The 24,971-nt window shown below is 39.8% G+C and overlaps 2 pseudogenes; both read right to left on the reverse strand.

The window, feature by feature from the left end:
- Positions 1–4,123: 4,123 nt before the first annotated feature.
- On the reverse strand, positions 4,124–7,474 carry LOC105478179 (chromobox protein homolog 1 pseudogene; annotated as a pseudogene).
- A 6,239-nt stretch (positions 7,475–13,713) lies between these two features.
- LOC105478178 (acyl-protein thioesterase 1 pseudogene) lies at positions 13,714–14,587 on the reverse strand (annotated as a pseudogene).
- Between the last annotated feature and the right edge of the window lie 10,384 nt (positions 14,588–24,971).

The following is a 24,971-nucleotide window of genomic DNA, read 5'->3' on the forward strand; positions in this document are numbered from 1 at the left end:
TAACTTTTATGCTTTTTTTCCCTTTATTATACCTCAGTAAAGCTGTTTTAAAGAAAGAAAAATGATTTTCATGGCTGAAACATGTATAGAAATGAGGGGGGAAAAGTGGGACAGAGAAAAGTGAAAGAAAGAAATCCTATTGCTAGCCACTTTAGTTTCATAAAAAATAGATTTACTACAGTATCTTCTAAACTAAAATCAACATATTTGATAGAGGCCAAGTAATAATTAGGCCAACCGTGCCCACTCAAATATGGAAAACTAACAGTAAAGACAGGATCTCATGTGGGCTTTGTCTAACCAAAAGAGTCCTCCACTCCACATACCCAGAAATGTCAAATATGTGGTTTAAGAACCAATAGCCACATCTGACAAAAAAGAACACTCTTTGGGAACTTGCCTTTAAAAACCATCAGCAACAGCCAACCCTTGTGGAGTATGAGGTGCAGTGGGAGAGGCTGTAAGATTCTGGTATCTAAACCCCAAGACGAGAAGGAAGAAAGCATCAATAGTAGTCCTTCCTTTCCCTAGGATTGGAAGAACCTAGGGGCACACACATACCTTCTTTCATCCCTCTTGCTGGGGCTGCCAGGGAGAAGCAATGTCTCCAGGGAAATGAGGAATATAGGGCATTCTATAATAGGTACTGCCTTCCTTCAGACTGGCCAGGCCAGGCTCCAAGTTCAGGAGCATGGGATGGGAAAGGAATGAGAGAGGAAAAAGGAGACTTACTCCTTTACTACATGTTTGTTTTCCGAGCTTGAAGGTCCTACAGAGCGTCTAAGTAAAGGTCTTAACTGACTGTACTGATTTCAGGACATGTTGGGAACATTTGTTATGGATATGGGGGAAGATGTAAGAGACAAGAGACACGTATAGAAACACACACATAGACATGCAAACATACATGCACTGGCTGCTCAGTTGTATCAGTTAGCTTTTGCTACATCACAAGCCACCCCAAAACTTATTGTCTTAAGACAGTGTCCATTTACTTAGAACACAATTCTCAGGTTTGTCCAAGTAGTTCTTTTGGTCTAGGTTGAGATATCTCATTTGCCTGGAGTCAGCTAATGAGTAATCGAGAGGCTGGGTGATCTAGCATGGCCTCACACATATGTCCAGCATTGGCAAGCTGCTGGCTGGGGTGATGAAGGCAGCTACATGTTTCTCATCATCCAGCAGTCTAGCTTGGGCCTCAGGGATTCAAGAGCCACAAGAGAGAAAGCCTCAATGCACAAACACATTTCAGGAGTCTGCTTGCTTTATGTTTGCCAATGTCCTATTGGCCAAAGCAGGTCACATGACCAGCCTAGACTCAAGGGGTAAAGAAATAGATACCATCTCTTAATGGGAAGATTTGTGATGCCACAGGAAGGGGAAATATATGGGGGCCATTATTAATATAACCTACCACATCTGCTTGTTTTTGCTTTTCCAATTCTCATTTAAGATCTGCAGGTTGTCATCCTTCTTCTCACTTGCTAGAGAATGTGTTTTGTTCAACAGCTGTTCTAGCAGCTAGAGAATATAATTTATTTTGAGATTAACCATTTTGCCCTGATAGTAATTAAACTCTAGCTCTTTCTCTTGAAAAGAAAATTCTTCATTTCCCTAATCAACTATGACTGCCATATAGATGTCCCCAGAGTCTGGTTACAAGCCAAATATAGGATGCCATTTCAAGGGACCTGTTAGCAGTATGGACTTGGCTCACAGGCCATGGAGGGCTTGGAATAAAGAAAAACTGAAGAATCAAAGTCCTGAAGGAAGAGAGAGAAAGAGGAGAGGAAGTGCTCAGTTAATAAAATTGGCATTGATGTCACCATGGAGGAACACCTACGCACATACCACTCAACACCTCAGGAGGAATTTGTAGCCTGGAGACATTAGCTGCATCTTTTTGAAGGTGACTTAACTGCATATGGGATGAAGGTTAACTAATCATATTGGAGGGAGAATACTCTGCATTCAATTACATACTATCATAGTCAGTCAACACTATTGGGGTCTGTGAGGGAAGACGGAATAAAAAAGATTATTGGCTAATGAAGGTGAGTAGAAAAGGGCACATCTGGCTAGGGAAGATTTTCCAGGAAAGGAGAGAGACTTGAGACTTCAGTTCCAACTCCCCACTGTGAGACAAACATGTGGGGGAAGGGACAGAGCCCTTTAGCTCGCTTCCCTCCTGCTTTACCCTGCTCCTGAAGCACATGCAGCTCTAGCCTAACTTGGTATCGAGCAAGGATTCAAGAACTGTAAATAATCCCCTTGCCCAAAGCCCATCAGACCATGGTGTGAGTGCACACACATAAGACAGATGCGGGATAGGTCAGAGTAGAAAAAAGTCTCAATGAAGCCTGAAGAATATTGCCATGCCCTCAGGACATGAATAAAATGGTCCCCCAAGCAGTCCCTTGGGGGATTTAAGGGCTTGCTCTTTGGGGGTAAAGTCTGCCAGTTGTCCCTTACAATCCACTCTCCCCTTCTTGCTGGGCACACAGCTTGTCTACACTTCTGTGTCCCTTGAGATTAGGCTTCATCATATGGTTGAATTCTGGCCAATGGAATGTGAGAAGAAGTAATGTAAGACACTTCCAGAATTAGAATTTAAGACGGTAGGCATGTCTCCATGCTATCTTTCTTCTTCCCACCAACTGGAACCCACAGCAATCTAGCTTCAACTATACAGATAACAACAATACCTTAGAGCCACACAATAGAAGGACCTCGGGTTTCTGATTGACTGTGGAGGAGATTTGTTTCACCAGTGTGGATCATGCACCTCTGAATTGTTACCTGAAAGACAAATCAACTTCCTGGTTCTGTAGGCTATGGTGTTGTTAGGTGTCTTTGTTACAGCAAGTTAGCTTTTATCCTAATACTTTCATTCGTTCAACCTAAATATCATAGGGTCCCTTTGGAAAATTCTCCTCTGGCCTTAAGGTCATTAGAAACATATATCCAAGCCTGAAAATACTGTAGAATGATGGCTCTATTTCTGCAATTTTCTCAGTAAGGGGGAAAAGAGTTGTTGACATTGATCATGACTCAGCAAAACTGCTTCAAAACATATTTTTTCCCCAAAGTTTACTCTTTGTGGCAACCATCTTCTCTCTGTGTTTTTCGTTCTCTTGCTTTTATGCTAGAATCCCCAAAGTACACACACACACACACACACACACACACACAGACACACACACACTGCCTCACATCTATTTGCTATCCTTCTAGAGCCTCCTGGTCCTTCTAGTCTGGTCTCTCTTGGCTTCCCCTATTTGTATCCCTTATCAGCCATCCAGGTCACAAAAACAAAACATCATCCTTAGCACCTGCCCTTATCATAAGGCAGGAAAATAAGTGAAAAAATAACTACGTTAATGTTTTGTAGTCAGGAGAAAAACAAATAACTTAATACTTTTCCCTCTCCTACATAGGGAAACAAATTCTAATTGAGCATCTATTATGAACTCACAAGACAGGTGTAGAACCATCTGGAAGGAGTCTTGAAGAGCAGCCAATGGGGAAGATTAAAGGTCAGAAAATTACTTGCCCCAAAATTATTAATGGAAGAACCAAGACTAGACCCTGGTTTCCTAATGACTCATGCTCAACTTCTAGCGCTATGCTATTTCCTGACCTTCCCCTATTTCCTGCTCTGAAACTTGCAGGGGAATGCATGAGGCCCCTCCACAGAATGCTTGGTGGAATCTTAGTACTCTAGACCCAGAAGGAAGGCAGGCAAGGCAGAGGGCTGGGGAAACTGAGTCAGTCACAAAGGCAGCCAGAGCAAAGGCTTCACACCTACCCTATGATCCAGCAATTTCACTCTTAGATATATACTCAAGAGAAATGAAAATATATGCCCATAAGACTTGTAAATGAATACTCACAGTAGCTTTATTCAGAATAGATAAAAACAAAAAGCAACGCAAATGTCCAACATGAGAATTTATAAATAAATTATACTATAGTCATACAATGAAACACGATCCAGCAACAAAAAGGAATGAACTACTGATATATACAACAACATGGATAATCTTAAAAACATTGTATTGAGTAAAGAAGCAAGACATAAAAGAGTATATACTGTATTATTTCACTTTTATGAAATTCTGGAACAGCCAATTATAATATATAATGATAGAAATCACAGTAATGATTGCCTCTGGTGAAGAATGAGGAATGACTGCAAAGGGGCACAAGGGAACAATCTGGGGGTGATTGAAATTCTCTATATCTTGATTTGTGAGGGGCTTATACAGGCATATACATTTGCTAAAGCTCATTGAACAGTACATTGAAGATCTATGTATTTCACTATATGTAAATTATACATCAAACAAACACACACCTAAAAATAGTATTGGAAGAAAAAAGACTATTAAAAGAAAAATGAACACATTAAACTTGTAACTTTTGTTTCTTGCTATGTAAGAGATCTCTGCCCAGTCTCATTTCTCTCTCTTGTCTCTCAATTTCTTCCTATCCTTGACCTTCATTCTATCTCTGATAACGATCTCAAAAGCTCTCCCCTCCCAACTTCAAAACCATCATGCCAATTTTTTTGCATGCAAATGTCCAGCTTCAGCCAGTGACACAGCCTAAATGAGCTATATGTTTCCAAATCAGGCTAAAGATGAATGAGACAAGAGCAGGGAGGTGATGATGGAAGTGCTTTTTAAAAACATGAATCTAGTTTTATTAAGACAAAAATTGACCGTGTGGTATGAAGTTTACATGTAAACAAAGTTTTCACAGAAACCTAACACATGCCTAAAACGATTTTATAATGTAGCTCTACATGCAAGTCTAGATGATATCAAGAACTGATGGATCTCATGACTCAAGACAGAGCATTTTGGGTATCACCTAATTCTTAAGATTTCTTTTTAAAATATTTTTTGTTTTGTTTTAAAGTGAACCACTGCCCCAGTATGGAAGTTTAATCTTCTCCTGATACAAAGGTTTTTGAAATCATTTACCTCCTAAATTGATTCAATGAAACTTGTGCTGTCAGTGATTGAAACCTGCCACCAATGGTTTCAGAGTTCAAAGCTCAAAAAACAGAGGCTCCAAGAGTTCTCCATCCTAAGAGCATAGACCCTTGTCTTTCCCTAGTCTTCCATCTCCTCTATCACCTTCTTCCCCTTCCCCAACACCTCAGCCTGTGGCTTGGATGGCAAAGCTGCTATTTATAACTCCATAATTGGAAAATAAAGGGTTTTCTTTCTAATTTCAGGAATTAGCACCTCTAAGACTGAATGATCTACCTGTGTATAGGCTCCAATAAAAGGTTTTCCCTCCTCAATTTCCATCTGCAAAATGGCAGCTTTGGTAACTTATGATCTGGCTTAGTTCTTCATGGGGAACAGCATTAAATTCAAGCAGAGAATACCTTGGCTTACAGGATTCAGACATTCAGGTTTTTTTAATTAAAAAATAATTTTTGTGGGTACATAGTGGATGTATATATTTATGGGATACACCAGATACTGAGGTATGAACATGCTTAATAACAGCTTTTAAACATTCTCTTACAGTCTTTATTTATGGTACCAATGACATTTTTAATGTAAAATATTCTGGACATAGAAACAAATCATTGCTCTTTCCATTGTTTCACTATTTTCCCAATCTGGTCCCAAATGGTAATCAAAACGAGGCTAGTCATCTCCATTTCTCCCCACTCCATCTCTCCCTCCCCCAAAAGTATACACCAGTAATAGCCAAAAACTACATAATGCTACACTCTAAAAGCGCAGAGTTGACACTATTGGGAAGAAGGTTGAGCGTTGTGGAGATGCTCTTTGAGGATCTACAATATCTTTTTGCTCTCTCACACATCCAATTCTGCAAGTTTTGTCCTTCATAGAAAGCCCTTTGCTTTTCTCAGCAAAGTGCGACAAAGGTTGCCTTGAAACACTTATCCCACTTCCCCTCCACTGGAACCATGTGCAAGCTACACAGCTTGGAACAGTTTTGAAGCATTTGGCCTGCTGCAGGACACAGAGACTATACTGGCTCTTCAAAGGACATCTTCTCAAGCCACCTCTGTGATGTCAACACAAGTCTAACTCCTTCTCTCCCGACTTGAAACTCCCAGCCAGATGTGACAGGGGCTGGTGCTCAGGATAAGTAATTCTTGTCATAATTTTTTGTCATTGCCCTCCTGAAGTAGGAATGCCCACATCAGCCTTTCCTCATAGAAGGATATGACAACCTGTGGGCACTTGACATTGGCTTCCCTGACAGGGACCAGGTCAGCCTCATCAGAGTTTTCCCATTTCATCAGGAGTGTGAGCTCTCCACTGGAGTCTGTAGCTCCAATAATCTGCTCAACTCCAAAGCCCAGCAAAGCCTCGTGGCTTTTCTGACTCTTCTTTCTTCTCTGGTTTGCTCTCCTCTCCCTTATATTCAGAATCAGAGTAAGCTTTGCATTTGCCTTTTTCTGATCTATCTGTCTCACATGCTATTTTCTGTGACTGTAGAAACTCAGCAATGAGATCACACAATCCAGGTTCTCTTCTGGCTCCCAAGAGTCATCCTCATCTAAAAAAACTCTTCCACTTTAGGAGGTGCTCCACTTTGCCCTTTACCAGTTGACAGTCGACAATGTTCTCCACCATGTATTTTTCTTCCTCCTCTTCTAGCACCTCCTCTACTTCCTTCTTGTTTTGTTTTTTTTTCCCCATAGTTTTTGACAGCTTCCTAGTATAAAGGGTGACACTGCTCAGAGCAGCATTCAAGAGCCTAAGAGGAACATGTCGTGTTGGACTCACTGGGGGAGTGGCACCCAGGAAGGCAGCAAGCAGGGTGGTGGCAGTGGAGCCCCTCACTGAAGCAGTATACCAAAGGCCCTGGCCAGCAGTCCTCCCCTCTGCTGAACCTGGAAGCTCTTTACCAATTCCTGGAGTGCAATCCCATTGGGGAACTCCAGGAGACAGTTTGGAACAAATTGTTCATTTTGTAAGTTATTGGGTTATATATACATGAACTCCCATTCATCGCGGGTTGAAGGCTGCTCATAGTAAATGTCAATTCTCCAGAACTTCTGGCCCACTGTGTGCACAGGCAAGGTGAGCTCTGGTGCCCAGAGAAAGCCCTTTGGCAAAAAAAAAAAATGCAGAAATTGGCAACAGGGAGTCAGATAAACATGGACAGAAATGGTGAGGCCTAACCAATTAAGGGTGGGGCATTAACACTGTCAGCTACAAGACCTAACCACAAAGGATCATGCATTATTCTGATTGACTCTGGTTTCTTAATCGAGGCCCCCTGTACTGATTAGCTTTGTTGTGTAACGAACCACCCCAAACCACAGTGACTTAAATCAATAAATATTTTATTTAGCTCACAATTCTGTGAGTTGACCAGGTGATTTTAAAATCTGGGCTGACTCTGCTGATCTCTGCTCAGTTCTCTCACATGTCTATACTCAGCTGGTGGATCAGCTGGAAGCCAGATGATACAGGACAGCCTCACTCACATGTCTGGTGATTGGCAGGCTATTAGCTAGGGCACCTCAGTTCTCTTCCCTGTAGCCTCAATCTCCAGCAGGCTATCCTAGGCCTCAGGGTCCCAAGCACAGTGAGAGAGCAAACTCCAATATACAAGGGCTTTTCAAACCTCTACTTGTGTTCTCTTTTCAAGAGGTGAAGTCTTTCTCTTCCCCTTCAATCTGGGGTGGCCTTTTGATATGCTTTGGCCACTGGGATCACAACAAATACAATGTAGGCAGAGACTTGAAAAGTGTTTACATTTAAGGACTTATACTCTTGTTCTTGGAACTCTAAGATGTTATATGAACAAGCCTGGGTTAGCCTTCTGGAGAATAAGCAATATATGGCCCTGTTACCCCATCACCCCAAGTGACAGCCAGCCAACCACTAGACATGTGACTGAGGTCATCTGGGATTTCACCAACTCACCAGCCAGGTTCAGACCCATGAGTGAGCCCAGTTGGGCCCAGGAGAATCATGAGTTAAATAAATGCTGGTTGTTTTAAGCCAATAAATGTTGAGGTGTTTGTTACATGGCAAAAACTAACTGATACATGGGATAAAGTAGTGAAGTTATATTAGGTTACCGAGTAAAGCCTCACTGAAAAGAGAACATTTAAGCTGAGACTTTAAAAATGCCAGGGAGATGTTGATGCTAAGAGGGGGTAGGGCATTCAAGGCATAGAGAACAGCAAGTGCAAAGGTCATGAGATAGGAAAGAGCTTGGTGTTTTGAGAGAATTGACAGAAGATAAGAAGAAAGGCTTCTAGGACTGAGGACCAGAGAGAGGGAGAGAGAGAAAATTGAGGGGTGCATGGGAAATCTATTAATATGCTTATCAGGGGAATGGGGTCATGATAGTATGTTCTTTTTTAGAGTCCTTCATTAATAGAGTCTTATTCAACAATACATTCTGAATATATCTGAAGCATTTTAATTATATGTTATTAATAGAGAAGATGCTAAGAGAAATTATTCACATTCTTTATCCAATCTTTTCATGCTCTTCATTCTCCCCTTTCTCTTCTCCCCAGACTCAGCTGCAGTAAGAGAAAGCTGGGGCAGAGGTAAACGTAACAATCCTTAAAATGAAGACAAAATAAAAACCCATAAACTAAAGAGTTCACAAAAGCAAGACTGGGTTGTGTATTGGCCATTCAGCAAACTGGCCATTTTGCGTACTGGATCCTGGAACATTGGCTTCAAGCTCTGCCCTCTCTGAGCCTTAATGTCCTCAGAAGACAGACTGGATGAAGCCTAAATCCATTCTAGCTCTGGTGAACAGAGGTTTTGTGGGAACCTCAAGTTTCATGGGTATAGAGGTATGTGTGTGGTGGGGGCAGGGGTGTGCATATGAGTAAATAAATTAATGAATCTCAGGTGCCTGAAAAGCATTAAAATAGAAAGAGAACAAGAGGACTTGAAGGTTGAGGATGGAGAGAAAAGGAGGAGAAAAGGAGACTTTTACTGGGTTTTCTTTAATTGAAGTAGATTTTAGTTCAGCAATGAGCTAGTCCTCTAATCTCAAAGTCTAATGTTTGGGCACAAATGTATCATAACCAGAGGGTGAACATGGAAATGGAGCAGAGATGAGACCCTTCTTTCAACAATCAATTAAGTTCACCAGGCAATCCCTGAATAAGCTTTGGTTAATTTTGTTTTCTTAAATGAAAGAAGAAAACTATACCATGTCTGGCGTGGAAGCAGACTTCCAGAAAAGACAGGGGCAACGTAGAAAGAAAATTGAAAAACGTATTTTGCCTGAGAATAAATGGTAACAAAAAATATGGTTCTTTAACTGGCTTAGTGTCATGGAAAAAGCACTAATCAGGACATCAGGGATCTAGGTTTGCTTCTACTATTAACTCACTTCGTAATAGGAAGAAAATCATGCCAACTTTCTTTCCTGCAGTTTCTTCTTATGAAAATGTGACTGTATCAGAGATAGAAAACATACTTAATATATATGCCACCACCATCCTTGTCCAGACCAGTGAGAGAGATCAATAATCACTCCTAGCTATCTTTTCTGTTAACATCTAGACGTGTCCTCAGAATCCATCTCAACACGGTGCTTCCAGTAATCACTACCAAATTAATAGAGTTGGTCTCAAAATTAAACCTATCTACTCTTCAGGACTAGACCCCCAGTTCCCAGCCTATGGGCTGCAGACTGCCGAGAGGCAATGAGGTTACTGCAATATGTTTTTCAATATATGCTCGCTAAGCCTTGTCTATAATATCAACAAAGTTCTATCTTATCTGTGTCCTCATTCCCAAAAGATGCTGGGACTATCTGGCCTAGGGGATTTTAAACTCCTCCTCTGCTCCAGTATTTTCTACTCCTAGGCTAAATTTCCCTTTCTTCTACCCACTTGCCTTCTACCTCCTTCCTTCTACTCAAGATCTTCTAACACTAACGCAGATTCTTTGATCAGAAAGGAATTTCCTCATCCTCTGTGGAAAGGGAAAGAACCAGGCAACATACGATATCAAATGAGTCACAATAATCATCATTGCTTTGCCCTTGAGATGAGCTGTGACCAACTTGAGGGTCATCTGCCAAAACTGGCTCTGGGCATCACCCTCATATTTCAGGTGAGAATGCCAGGTTCTTTCTTCCCATGTCATTTATCAGACCTTCTTAAATATTTAATTTCATCTTAGCTTCAAGTTTTGTTTCTCCTTCAGAGTTTCAGGCAATCCTAGCTTAGTTTGCATCCTAAGACATAAGGAAGTAGGGAATGTGAGCTTTGGTACCATCACTTATTAATCAAATGGCCTTCAGTAGTTTTCTTTATCTTTTTGAGCTTCAGTTTCTTCATATGTAAAATGAAATAGTTGTAGTAATTAAATAATATATATAAATTGCCAAGTACAGAGCCTAACATATAGTAGATATTCAATAAATGATAACAATAATAATGAAAATAATCTATTGGGAACTTACTGTGATGTCACATACTCTGTTAAACAAGTTATAGACCACCTGTTTAATTAAACATATTTCCTCTTTTTGATAGGTTGCAAAAATGGCCACAATTCTTTGCAGCTTATATATCTCTACTCCTTGATTCTGGACAATAATGTGAGAGAAGCTACCTTGTGTGAGTTACAAGCTTAGGCCTCAACAGGCTTTGCAGACTTTGGCTCTTGCTCTTGCTCTTGGGAGTCTGCCTACCTGCCATATAAACAAGACTGGCCTAGCTTACTGGAGAGTGAGAGACAAATGGAATAAAGACATGCTTTTCCAGATAAGGCCATCCTATATGAACCAGTCCTCAGCCAACATGGTAGCTGACCACATTTGCCATGAGTAAGCCTTGCTGAGATCAAGTGAGTCTGACTGGGATCAGCATAACTTCCTAGCTAATCCAAGCCCAAATTGCTGCCCCACAGAATTGTGAGTTACATAAAGGGCTGTTATTTGAAACTACTAAGTTTTGTGATTGCTTGTAATGAAACAAAAAGTGATACATGTTTCTTCTTGAGCACACAACTAAACTACATGTCTCATATTCCCTTGCTTCTAGATTGGCCATGTGACTAGAAATGGCCACGTGTCACTTTCATGCCAAAGTGGTTTAGGAGCTGGTGTGCCTTCTCACTTTCTCTTCCTCTGTCTGTTGACTGAATGCAGAGGTTCCAGCTGAGGACTCTACAATATAGACAGAACCTGGGTGTCCGAATCACCATGTGGAGAGGAGCCACTCACCAGACCAGAATGTCCATTTGTACTTTATGTGATCTAGTAATAAACTTCAATTTTAGTAAGCCAAGAGGTTTGAGGATGTCTATGGTATGGTAGCTGACATTACCTTAACTAGCACACATGAATTACATAATCAAGTTATCTCCATTTACTGATGAAGAAAGTGAAGAGAAATTAAGCTAGTAAGAGTTAGAATATAAACCCAGTCGTGTGATTCATAGCAACTCCACATCCTGCCTTCTCAAGGTAATTGTTACAGCCATTATTATTAAAATTCCTTGAGGCTTTAATTTATTTGAGTGATGACTGATTATATGACAATGCAATCCCTTGTCATATCTTGCCTTTCCCTCATTCCTCAAACTCCAAAGACATTGAGGTTGGTGTGGAGGGAGGAATTCATATTGGAGTCTCTGTCTCTTCAAGGTACAGCTGCTCAGCCTGCTACAGTCAAAAAGAATGACCTGAAGACCTTGCACCTACAGAACTAACTAATGGGAGGGTTTTCTCCAGAGCTCTGGGTCCACCATACACTGTGATCACATGCATTTTAGTTTTCTTCTTTGGTTCCCATGCCTCTCACTTCATTTCCACCATAGCCTCTCCCAGTATTAGAAGGATCAATGAGAAAGACATGTTTGCTTCCTGTGCTTTCATTCAACAGCACCTATGTGCCATGCACTATCCTGGGCAGTGGGGCTACAATGACCAAAATAGATAGGATCTCTGCCATCACTGAGATTATAATTGAGAAAAAAAGGAAAATGAGTAGATAGGACATTGATACAGGTTTGCGTCTACGTAGATATAAATGAATATCCAGAACAGATGACTGATGGTGTATTTGGTGATTATTTTGCCAACATCTAGGACAGTGGTTCTTCACCTTAGTTTGTATGAGAATCATCCAGAGGCTTCTTAAAATATGCACTATGAGGCCTCATCTCAGATTTTCTTCTTTTTTTTAAGTCAGAATTAAATTTTATTTCACATTGATAGAAACCATGAAAAACATTTACATTTTCCCATGTTACAGCACAACGTTTCAACGGAATATTTCTTGCCATAAATAATATCTTGCTGATTTGTAGAACTGAAATAACAGTTTATGTTCTTCAAGGTAAAGAAAAATTACATAGTAAATGATTGTTTAAAATTTTAAAATCCAGACATAAACATATGGCTTCATTATTAACATCCTATATAGTCCATTACTAAATTATTTCCATTATCGATTAGCACCCATTTATAAAGATGCATTCTTAATATTGTTTTGGTCAGCTGGAATACAGCAGAAAAATCAACACAGTTCAGAAATATCAAGCATACATTTTTGCTACATATTAATCTGCATGGTAACTACATTTTATGTATAGGGTTCTGACTAGCCTTTATTACCCATAGTTTGTTTTCAAATAATTTTTACCAGTAATCTGGAAATTTTGACAATTTAAAATGATTGCTATTTTTATGTTTGCACGAAAAACTAATACAAAAAATAATTTGACTAAAGTGAAAATTTCAAATAAGTCCACTGGCAGATAAAAATAAAGCAAAAAATTACAATAGATTCCTCATCTTCTACAGTAGTTGGTTTCAAACATGTGTACAAAGTAAACTCTATGCTATGAGAAGATGAAATCATCTTAGAAGTTAGTTTTTAAGATCAGTCTTAAAGATATTTCAGAACATACTAGAATATGATCTAATCATTCTTTCAGTTGTTTACAGAAAAATAAAACCATAGAATTATTCCTGTTACCTGGGCTGAAGATCCTAATAGCTAGGTGTAAATTTGGATAAGGTACAGTAATTTGAAATAAGTAGTGCATGAAGTTTTAATGTCTGGTTTCTCTATAAAGCATAAATAGATTTTAAATACCATATATCTGTGACCCAGAATGTCAAATTATAGCATGTATTGACAGTAGCTGTCTATGGCAGAGAGGCAATACTTGGTCTGCTATGAAGAACAATAAAGAAAAAACAAACTTTTTTTTTTCTTGAGAGAAAAGAGTATTAAGTAGAAATAATATCAGGGAAAATAAAAGCCCAAAATAAAAGGGCCATTAATTGAAGAGAACAATTTTACTCTTTCTTGACAATGAACAGCATTATCCCTATTATTAGGAATAATGTAATACCACCTCATTCTTACTATGCATTACAATCATTACGTATATATGAACACATATATAAAAATACAGACATTGCATGGTGACTAAGCAATTTTGGAATAAATCCATAGACTAAGTCACAGCATGCATAAATTGTTTATATCTTAACTGCTCATTTCTACCTGAACAAATTGTCATTAAGCATACTGCTAATTTTCAAATGATGTAATAAAAAAACTGGTGGCAGTACTGTATTATTTTGCTGAATTACATTTGAGAAAAAAGAAGCTACCTGCTTTATCTATTTTAATATAGTAGATTCTGGATCTTCTTATAAGAATACATGTATAGAAACTTAAAAGATCATAAATTTCTCATGAGGAGACATTATTTGATCTGTGCCATTGGCATGTATTTGCAAAACATTTTAACACTGCAAAACATTAGAAATTTGAAGACTGGGCATGGGAAAAGGTTTATACTCTACTACAATGATGCTGGTGTACTTCTACACAAGGCCTCTTAGCAACGTCAATCAATTGGAGGTAGGAGTTTATCAATGAATTGCTTGACATCCATCATTTCCTGTTGACACGAACTGTACATCATACCTTCATAGGTTTTAAAGGTCACATTGGCTGGATTCACCAATGTTTTTAGTTTTTCAACCGTAAGACAACCAAACATCAGGGGAACTAAAGGGTCACAATCCCCGTGGCACTGGAGAATAGAAATATCTCTATCAGCACCACCGACAGGACCCTGTGGAAAGGAAGCCCGAAGTGGAAGCCAGCAACTGAGTGCAGTGACATCTGCTAGCTTCTGCTGCGTGGTAAGGGCAGTATATAAAGATAAAGCTCTTCTCTGAGAAAACCCTCCCAAAATAATTCTGTTAGAAGGAATGCCATTCTTCACTTCCTGATCAATCAAAGCTTATATATTTTCTGCTGCCTGTTTAATCCCAGATTCATCCTCCTGTGAATCTGGTGAAAGCCCAATAATATCAAACCATGAAGGCATAGCCATGTTCATATTTAATGTAACAGGCCTAACAGGCGCATGCGGGCAGATATATTTGATATGTGAACTTCTGATACCTGCAAAGGCTTCTGCCCATCCGTGCCCAGTATCTCCCAATCCATGCAGGAAAATCACCGCAGCAGTGGCCTTCCAGGCGGCGGGCATGATGGCGGGGAGTGGGGTTGACATGTTATTGCCACACATACACCGGCTCAGCTCACAGCGCAAGCAGAAGGAAGAGCGGGCACCCGGCCGCAGCCCAAGGGCGTGGGAGCCGCGAGTCCCGACCGGCCCCACCAGACGCCTCATCTCAGATTTTCACCTGGAAGATCAAGAGTAGGAGTCCAGGAATCTGCATTTTTAACCAACTCACTGGGAGATTCTAATGCAGAAGATCCTTTGAGAAACTCTAGCCTGTGCTAAGGTGCAGCATTTCCACAGAACTTTGCAGATGTGGTACCAGAACTCACAGGCAGATCTAGGCCAGGCCTCTTCAGCCAAAGGCTGGGGCACTGAGCAGTAACATGATAGTGCTAGCAAACAGAATGCCCAGAACAGAGAACAAAGAATCCAATGAAATCCATTGAGTCTGCATGAAAAGGTGGAGGGAAAGGGTAACTGTCATCACTGAAGTGACAAATAATGTGCTGAATGTAACTACTTTGCTTGAATTAAGGTAGCAAAATGTTTTCAGGAAAACAGATTTGGGGGACACACTAAAATAGCATAACAGACTGAAACACTTTACAAGAAACTCAACTTTTTTCTTACCTTGAATAAAATATTCATTGAAAAAGAAGAATTCATACCCAAAACAAGCAGTCCTAAATTGTTTCAAAAAGAACTACTAGTTACAGCTGTGTCCCTGGCCAAAGCCCAGTTTGGGGAGCAGATCGCTGTCCTTTAATAAGAGATTTAGTCCCTAAGGACAGAACAAGGACAAGTGGTTAGAAATTACCGGGAGGCAGAGTTCAGCTTGCTGTGAGGAAGAACTTTCAAATAATGTAAAAATGTAACAGGTTTTCTTTGAGGTAGCAAACTGTTACTTGAAGAATTTAAGCCAAGCCTAGATGCACTTGTATGTATTTATCAAGCTTTCTTTGTATCTAGTGATAAAAAAAAGAACACAAGTTTAAGGCCGTCCTTGGCCTCACTGAACTCATATTCTAGTGGGGGAGATGGACAAGTAAACCCACAATTATAATATAGCACAATGAGACCATGACTATAGTATATCTGGCTACTGCAAGAGTCCAAGAGCGGAGGTTCTGGCTCAAGTGAAAAGGTCAGAGGTTTCCTATTAGAAGTGACATGAGATCAGAATGCTGAGCCACTCAGAAGAAGGAATGAGGTTCTGGGCAGATGCAACTGCACGTGTGAGGGTCTGGAGGCATGAAACGGCATTGTGGAGGAGGAGAAAAGGTGAGAAATTCAGTGGGATATAGGAGGAAGGAGGCAGGACTAAACGCTAGAGAGCCAGGCATGGATCAGATCGTGAGGAACTTCTTGAACTAAAGCGAAGGGTTTTAGTTTCATCTACAAAAAATAGTGAGATGCCATTGAAAACTGACCTCAATGATTTCTGAAGCCCCTTTCTATCAAAAATTCTTTGAGCCTAGTAAACTGTTTGCTTCTTCCAAGATTACGTTCTAAATTGGTAATATGTATATAAAATCAAGGCAATTTTAGAAAGTGGTTGAATAAATAAATGGAGCATTTACATGAGGGAGTACTACACAAATGTTAAAAAAAAAAAAAAAAAAAGAATAAGAAAGCTGATGAGTGAGTTCCAAGACATAATGGTGAGCGAAACAAAAAACATGGGAAAGTACAAAAGAGTAGTCACAATCAAGCATTTGTAGGGTCTTGGTATGTAAATGAGATGCTATTATAAATCAGTAGAGAAAGAACACACTTATTAATAAATAGTATTGAAGGAAGTGGGGGATAAGGGGTTATTGTTTAATGGTTACAGAGTTTCTGTTTGGGATTATGGAAAAGTCTTAGAAACAGATAGTGGTGATAGTTGCACAACATTGTGAATGTACTTAATGCCACTGAATTATGTGCTTAAAAATAGCTGGGACAGTAAATGTTGTGTTATACCTATTTACCACAATAAGCATTTTTTTTAATCTTAAAAATACTTGAAGAACAAAGGGCAAAAAAATCGATGGAATAATTGAAAAAAGACATGAACAGACAACTCACAAAGAAGTTCTAAAAATGGCCCTTAAACATATGAAAAATGTTCAAACTCACATAATTACAGAAATACAACATAAAGCAACACTGATATGCCATTTCCTACCTGTCAGATTGGTAAACTTTAAAAGTGTAAGAACAAACTGTGTTTGCAAGGCTGTGGGCAACAGGCACTCTCATACTTTATTGGTGGGCATGCAAATTCGTACAATCCTTCTGAAGGGACATTTAACAATATGTACAGAATTGCATATGCAAGTTACCTTTTGATACAGCAATATTTCTTCTGATGTATGTTTGTCAAAACAAAAATACATATGCAACAAGGTTATTTATTGTGGCATCATTTGTAATCACAGAATATTGGAAACAACCAAATGCTGATACATAGGTGAGTGGTTGAATAAATAAATGGAGCATTTACATGAGGAAGTACTACGCAAATGTAAACAAAAAAAAAAAAGAATGAGAAAGCTAATGAGTGAGTTCCAAGACAATGGTGAGTGAAACAAAAAACATGGGAAAGTACAAAAGAGTAGCATGCTACTCTTCATGTAAAAAAGAAGAGGATATAAGAAAATATACATGTATCTGCCCAATTGTGCAAAAGAAATACAGAAAGGATAAACCAGAAACTGAGGAGATTGGGTAACTACAGGAGGTGCATGGTAAGAGAGTGGAAAAAATTGAGGGAATGGGGAATATGTAATAGACATTAAAGTGACACTTGTATGTGTATATATTTTTGGTTAGTTCTGGCTTTTAGAACTATGTTTATGCTTTTCATATCCTAAAAAATTAAAACTAATATGTAAGGAGAGTTCAAAATGGAATACAGTCAGTAACACATGAGTCTAACTGTATTGCAAGTGAACAATATAACCACACTGAAAAGAAAAGAACTAACCTAAGTAACTTTGGTTAGCAAGATTGGTTGTATACTGTATGTTAAGACAGCAAACAGTGTATGTTGTTCTCCAGTTACAAAATTGTTTTCCACAGGGATTTAGATTAGCAATTCTGAAACTGCTCTATGTGTATAGTAGGGCTTAGCAAATGCCTAAATTTATCATGAATAATGAGAATCAAGTTTCTCACTGTTAGGAAATGGAACTACAAATAAAGAAAAGAGAAAGTCTAAAAGGAACCCTGTAGTGCTGTGTTGAAGGAATTATCAGTATGAACTCATAGTTTTAAATATATGTACATATGGAGAGGTATAGAAATAGAATAGGTGTATGTTATACATGCATGAACATATATGCATATATTCCCTAACTCTGTTTACTGAGAGCATGAGGAAGTAATGACACCCTAGTAGCAATGAGCACGCCTAGTGCTCACATCTTGATTTCTAAATACAATTGTCCACAAAAGAAACCAGGTCTACTTAGAGAAATGATTATCTCCGGACTGGGGCAGGGAAAATACAAGATAAGCCTGAAACATCTTATGGTGCCAGAAAGTAAGGAAGTGCTCAAAAAATGAGGAGGGCATGTCGAAAGGACATGGAAGTAACTTGAAGGAGTTCCCAGTGGAAAAATCTGGAACAATTTGAACAAGAAAATAATAATAGTAACAGTTTATAATCCACAGGAAAAAAAATCTATACTGATATAAATAAATAAATAAATAAAGATTTAAGGAGCAGCTCTTTCTTAAAGTAGAATTATAATTAATACATATAGAAGAAATGATGTAAATTGAAAGACATCACCATTTGGCAAAGACCACAGTGATAGTTGTTACCTGCAAGAGTTATTGATGCATGCTGTTGGATGGAATGGTACCCCCCACCCCATTCCTATGTTGAAGCCCTAACCTCGAATGTGACTATATTTGGAGATATGGCCACTAAAGAAGTAATTAAGGTTAAGTGAGGTCATATGAATGGGCTCTAATCTGATATGACTGCTGTCCTCATAAGAAGAGGAAGACACACCAGGGATGCACACTCAGAGAAAAGGCCATATGAGGATACAGTGAGAAGGTGATCATCTGCAAGACAAGAGGAGAGGCCTTGAGAGGAACCAATCCTGCTGACACCTTGATCTAGGACTCCCAACCTCCAGAACTGTGAGAAAATAAATTTCTGTTGCTTAAGCCAATCAGTGGTATTCTGTTATGGTGGCCCTAGCCAACCAATATAGATGCTAAAATTAGTGGGCAAAAGTACGATTAGAAACAAGATATTTACATAGTCTCAAAGCCTCTCCTCACAAGATGCTTTTTAATTACAAAGCTTAAAATAATAACTTTAAAGTAGTAGAGAAACCTTGCAGACACCACCTCAACCAACGATCAAGGTTAACATCACAAGTAATAAGACATATTGACATCACGAACCACTGATAGGATGACTTAAGACAGACACAACATCATTTCTGTGAGATTCCTACTAAAACTGCATAATCTCAATATAATCGTAAGAAAACATTAAACAAGCCCAAATGGAAGGACATTCTACAAAATAACTGATCAATATTCTTCAAACGTGCAAAGGTAGTAGAAGACAAGGAAAAACTGATGAAAACTACCACAGATGAAAGAGACAAAGGAGACATGACAACTAAATGCAATATGGAATTCTGAATTGGATTCTGAACCAGAAGAAGACATTAGTGACAAAACTGACAAAATCCTTATAAGGCCTACAGATCAATTAATGGTATTTTATGAAATTTAATTTCCTGATTTTAATATTGTACTATGATTATAAAAGACGTTAACAGTAGTGGAACCTGGGTTGAAAGCATATGGGAAATCCATACTATTCTTGCAATTTATCTGTAAGTCTAAAATGATTTCAGTATAAACATTTTTTCTTTTTTCCCAAGATGGAGTCTTGCTGTGTCACCCAGGCTGGAGTGCAGTGGTGCAATCTTGGCTCACTGCAACCTCCGCCTCCTGGGTTCAAGTAATTCTCCTGCCTCAGCCTCCCAAGTAGCTGGGATTACAGGCATAAGCCATCACGCCCAGCAATTTTTTTTTTGTATTTTTAGTAGAGAAGGGGTTTCAGCATGTTGGCCAGGCTAGTCTCAAATTCCTGAACTTGTGATCCACCCACGTCAGCTTCCCAAAGTGCTGGGATTACAGGTGTGAGCCACTGCGCCTGGCCCAATATAAAATTTTTAAAGAAAACAATATTGAGTAAAATATCCACATGCAGGGCTGGTTCTGCTGGCTCATGCCTGTAATCTCAGCACTTTAGTAGGCTGAGGTGGGAGGATTGCTTGAGCTCAGGAGTTTAAGACCAACCTGGGCAACATAATGAGACCCCCATCTCTACAAAATTTAAAATAAAATTAGGCAGGCATGGTCACATGCACTTGTAGTCCCAGCTACTCAGGAGGCTGAAGTGGGAGGATCGCTTGAGCCCAGGAGGTTAAAGCTGCAATGAGCTACAATTGAGTCACTGCACTCCAGCCTGGGCAACAGAGCAAGACCCTGTCTGCAAAAAAAAAAAAAAAAAAAAAAAATGCAGGTGCATAACATTACACTATGATCTCGTTTACATATTCTTCTAAAATACATACACGAGCAGGCCAGGCACGGTGGCTCATGCCTGTAATCCCAGCACTTTGGGAGGCCAAGGTGAGCAGATCACTTGAGGTCAGGAGTTCAAGACCAGCCGGGCCAACATGGTGAAACCCCGTCTCTACTAAAAGTACAAAAATTAGCTGGGCATGCTGGTGGGCTCCTGTAATCCCAGCTACTCAGGAGGCTGAGACAGGAGAACTGTTTGAACCCAGGAGGCAGAGGCTGCAGTGAGCTGAGATTACACCACTGCACTCCAGCCTAGGCAACAGAATGAGACTCTGTCTCCAAAAATAAAAAATAAATAAAATACACCCAAGCAATAAAATGCGTTTTTCATAGATACACATGTACTAAAAGTATACAAACATGGGCTAGACAGTGGTTGGTTCTCAGTCTAGGCTGCACATTGGCAACACCTGAGGAGCTTTAAAAACTACTGATGTGGGGAAAGAGGGTAAGTCTCAGTTCTTCCCTTTGTTACTCTAGTGATCCTTAGTTTCAAGGAGTAAAACTACATATCCATATCTACATTAAATATGAGGTGAAAAACATACACAAAAAATATTCTTAAGAATCTGTGAAAATCATATGAATAAGTGAATAAAAATCACTTTGATTTAGAAAAAAAACTAACTGATGCTTGAGTTCTCTCCTTCCTACAGAGATTCTGATTTTGTTTTTCCGGCATTGGTCCAGAAACCAGGGATTTTCTTTTTTTATTTATTTTTTATTATACTTTAAGTTCTAGGGTACATGTGCACAACATGCAGGTTTGTTACATATGTATACATGTGCCATGTTGGTGTGCTGCATCCATTAACTCGTCATTTACATTAGGTATATCTCCTAATGCTATCCCTCCCCCCTCCCTACAATAGCACCCGGTGTGTGATGTTCCCCTTCCTGTGTCCAAGTGTTCTCATTGTTCAATTCCAACCTATGAGTGAGAACATGCGGTGTTTGGTTTTCTGTTCTTGCCATAGTTTGCTGAGAATGATGGTTTCCAGCTGCATCCATGTCCCTACAAAGGACATGAACTCATCCTTTGTTGTGGCTGCATAGTATTCCATGATGTATATGTGCCACATTTTCTTAATCCAGTCTGTCACTGATGGACATTTGGGTTGATTCCAAGTCTTTGCTATTGTGAATAGTGCTGCAATAAACATACGTGTGCGTGTGTCTTTGTAGCAGCATGATTTATAATCCTTTGGGTATATACCCAGTAATGGGATGGCTGGGTCAAATGGTGTTTCTAGTTCTAGATCCTTGAGGAATTGCCACACTGTTTCCACAATGGTTGAACTAGTTTACAATCCCACCAACAGTGTAAAAGTGTTCCTATTTCTCCACATCCTCTCCAGCACCTGTTGTTTCCTGACTTTTTAATGATTGCCATTCTAACTGGTGTGAGATGGTATCTCATTGTGGTTTTGATTTGCATTTCTCTGATGGCTAGTGATGATGAGCATTTTTTCATTTGTCTGTTGGCTGCATAAATGTCTTCCTCTGAGAAGTGTCTGTTCATATCCTTCTCCCACTTTTTGATGGGGTTGTTTGTTTTTTTCTTGTAAATTTGTTTGAGTTCTTTGTAGGTCCTGGATATTAGCCCTTTGTCAGATGAGTAGATTGCGAAAATTTTCTCCCATTCTGTAGGTTGCCTGTTCACTCTGATGGTAGTTTCTTTTGCTGTGCAGAAGCTCTTTAGTTTAATTAGATCCCATTTGTCAATTTTGGCTTTTGTTGCCGTTGCTTTTGGTGTTTTAGACATGAAGTCCTTGCCCATGCCTATGTCCTGAATGGTATCGCCTAAGTCAGAAACCAGGAATTTTCAAAAGACTCTCAGGTAATCCTGATATGCAGCCAGGGTTGAGAACCACTGGGCCTGAAGGAGACATACAAAATCTGTGATAGTGATTGCCTCTGGGGAAGGCAATGAGGGAAAAGTGTGAGATTAGCAGGAGGAGTCTTCAACTTCACTTCAAATCTGAAGCAAAAATGGCCAAATGTTAAGGTTTGTCATTTTGGAAGGTGAGACCACAGGTATTTATTACACTCTTCTCCATCTTTCTTGTATTTATTTAAATGCATAACATTTTTAAGAAGACTAAAAATAAGCTTACTTGTGAACATATAAAAGTGTCATTTTAATGAAAGTAAATTATAACCAGGAAACATTGTTAATTTGGTTCTACAGAGAAGAAGGAATAAGGAAATAAAGAAACACAGGTTTCAGATGTGTGGCTGTTGAAGCCCCATTGGGAGCCCCATCAATAATTTTAGTGTCATCTCCAGCCCTCCTGCTTATAGCAGAAACATGTTAGTCTTTGCTCCAGTTCACCCTTGATTACTTTTTGGAAATGCTACAATTTAGCAGTTCAATAAATTAGGAAAATAATTGGCTCAATGGTAATAACAAGAATGATCCTTACAAATAGAAATTATTTTTAAAAGATAAGTGCTTGCAATTTTTAAAAATAATCCTGGATAGGCTGGTATTCAATCTGTTTGTACAGTTTTAGCCATGCTGGTTGTCTGCAGACTGATTAGTGGGGTTCCATGACGCACCAGGTGATAAATCCCTGCATATCCAGCTGGGCACTGTAGTGCACACCTGTAGTCCCAGCTACTCGGGAGGCTGAGGTGGGAGGATCGCTTGAGCCAAGGAGTTCAAGACCAGCCTGGACAACATAGTGAGACCCTGTCTCTAAAAAATATTTTTTTAATATTTTAATATCCACCTTGGTCTTGCTGACCAGTTTGCACTGATCTATCCCCTCTCTCTCATCTTGCTCTCTAGTGGGAACACTAGCACACCACAGCAAGAATTCTGCTAAGGGTACATTCTTGTGGCCAGGGAGTGGAACAAGGCTGATCGTCTCTCAGAAGGGATCAGGTCCATGGCCATCAGGAGATTTCACCTAACCAAGTATAGACAGTGTGCTCCAGTAAAGAGAATGTCAGTTAATGGAAGAAAGGTACTTGGTGGGAAGGACTGGACAGGGAAAATTCAGTGCTAGGGGGGAAAAAAAAGAACTCTGGACTGAGGATAGAAAATGTGAGTTCTAGTTTCACCTTTGCAAAAGTGGCTATGACATTGTCTTTACTACTTCCCTTATTGTTGCCCACCTTCCCTCCCTCTTCCCCTTTTCAGATTTCAGTCACCAAACATTTATTTATCCAAAAGAAAATGCAAATGTTTTTGAAAATAATTTATCCAATACTATTGACAATTGCACTTTCCCGAGTAACAACTCAAGAGAAAAGCTCTTCTCCATAAGAACGGGAAAAAGGAAACTTCAAGAAATGGTTGTTTTTCTTTTCCTTTTTTTTTTTTTTTTTTTTTTTTTTTTTTTTTTTTTTTTGAGACAGAGTTTCACCATTGTCACCCAGGCTGGAGTGCAGTGGCATGATCTCAGCTCACTGCAACCTCCGCCTCCAGATTTAAAGTGATTCTCCTGCCTCAGCCTCCCAAGTAACTGAGATTACAGGTGCTCACCACCACGCCCAGCTAATTTTAGTATAGATGGAGTTTCACTATGTTGGCCAGGCTGGTCTCAAACTCCTGACCTCAGGTGATCTGCCCACCTCAGCCTCCCAAAGTGCTGGGATTACAGGCATGAGCCATCACGCTCAGCCAAGAAATGGTTGTTTTTCTAAAGTGTAGCACATATTAGTTTAGCTGGCAGCTCCTTCTGCACCCCATTCTACCTGTTCAGTGCCTTTATAATCATGTTGATTGGTGGTTAATTTCTGATACACCTATCTTTCCAGCAGACTATGGGTTTCTCAGAGGGAGGAATCTTGTCTTGTTCATCTGTGTATCTCCAATGCCTAGACTCCAGTAAGCACTCAATTTTTTTAAATTGAAACTAAAAAGGGATAAATTAGTATGACATCTTTATTCCTTCCCTTATTGTCACCCACCTCCCCTACCCCTCCCTTTTCTTTAGAAGAGAACCAAATTCGTTTTTTTGTTTATTTGGTTTTTTTTGAGGATGGAGTCTGACTCTGTCGCCCAGGCTGGAGTGCAGTGGTGCGATCTCGGCTCACTGTAAGCTCCGCCTCCCGGGTTCATGCCATTCTCCTGCCTCAGCCTCCTGAGTAGCTAGGACTACAGGTGCCCACCACCACGCCCAGCTAATTTTGTGTGTGTGTGTGTGTGTGTGTGTGTGTGTGTGTGTGTATTTTTAGTAGAGACGGGGTTTCACCATGTTAGCCAGGATGGTCTCGATCTCCTGACCTCGTGATCCACCCATCTCGGCCCCCCAAAGTGCTGGGATTACAGGCGTGAGCCACCATGCCCGACTGAGAACCAAATTCTTTAGCTTTCTTTCTAGCTCACTGTAGTGGATGCTCTGACATGCCACCCTGATCCTCCCTTCAGAATTGAACTACTCATTCCCCCAGCTGCCTGCAGTGTTGGAGACTGAGCATTTTTCCCTTGGTGGAAATATCTTCCTTGGCAAAGGTCTGCCCCTTTACTGGAGGTGCCCTCATCTGATGATGCGCCAATGCTTTAGAGCTCTCCACAGGATCAACAGAGACTTCTGTTGCAACTTCACTGTAGCTCAAATTCTCCCTTCCTAATCCTGCTACTTTTTCCTCTTTCACAGGTGTTGATCCTGAGAGCACCCCTAATAAACTCTCTGCAAACGAATCTCTCCATCAGAATCTGCATCCTGGGGAACACAGCAGGCAAAACTCTGTAACCTCTGTTTTAGATGTGCTTTTCTCAAGCTTGATCCATAAAACATCAAGTACCTTTTGGAACTGAGATCCACTTCTGGACTGAGTTTTCACTAAAGAGGCCTAAAGGATATGGAGATAGGGCTGCAGCCTCATTCACAAGACACTACTCAATTGCCCTGC

Source organism: Macaca nemestrina, chromosome X (assembly GCF_043159975.1).
Source record: "Macaca nemestrina isolate mMacNem1 chromosome X, mMacNem.hap1, whole genome shotgun sequence".
NCBI lineage: Eukaryota > Metazoa > Chordata > Mammalia > Primates > Cercopithecidae > Macaca > Macaca nemestrina.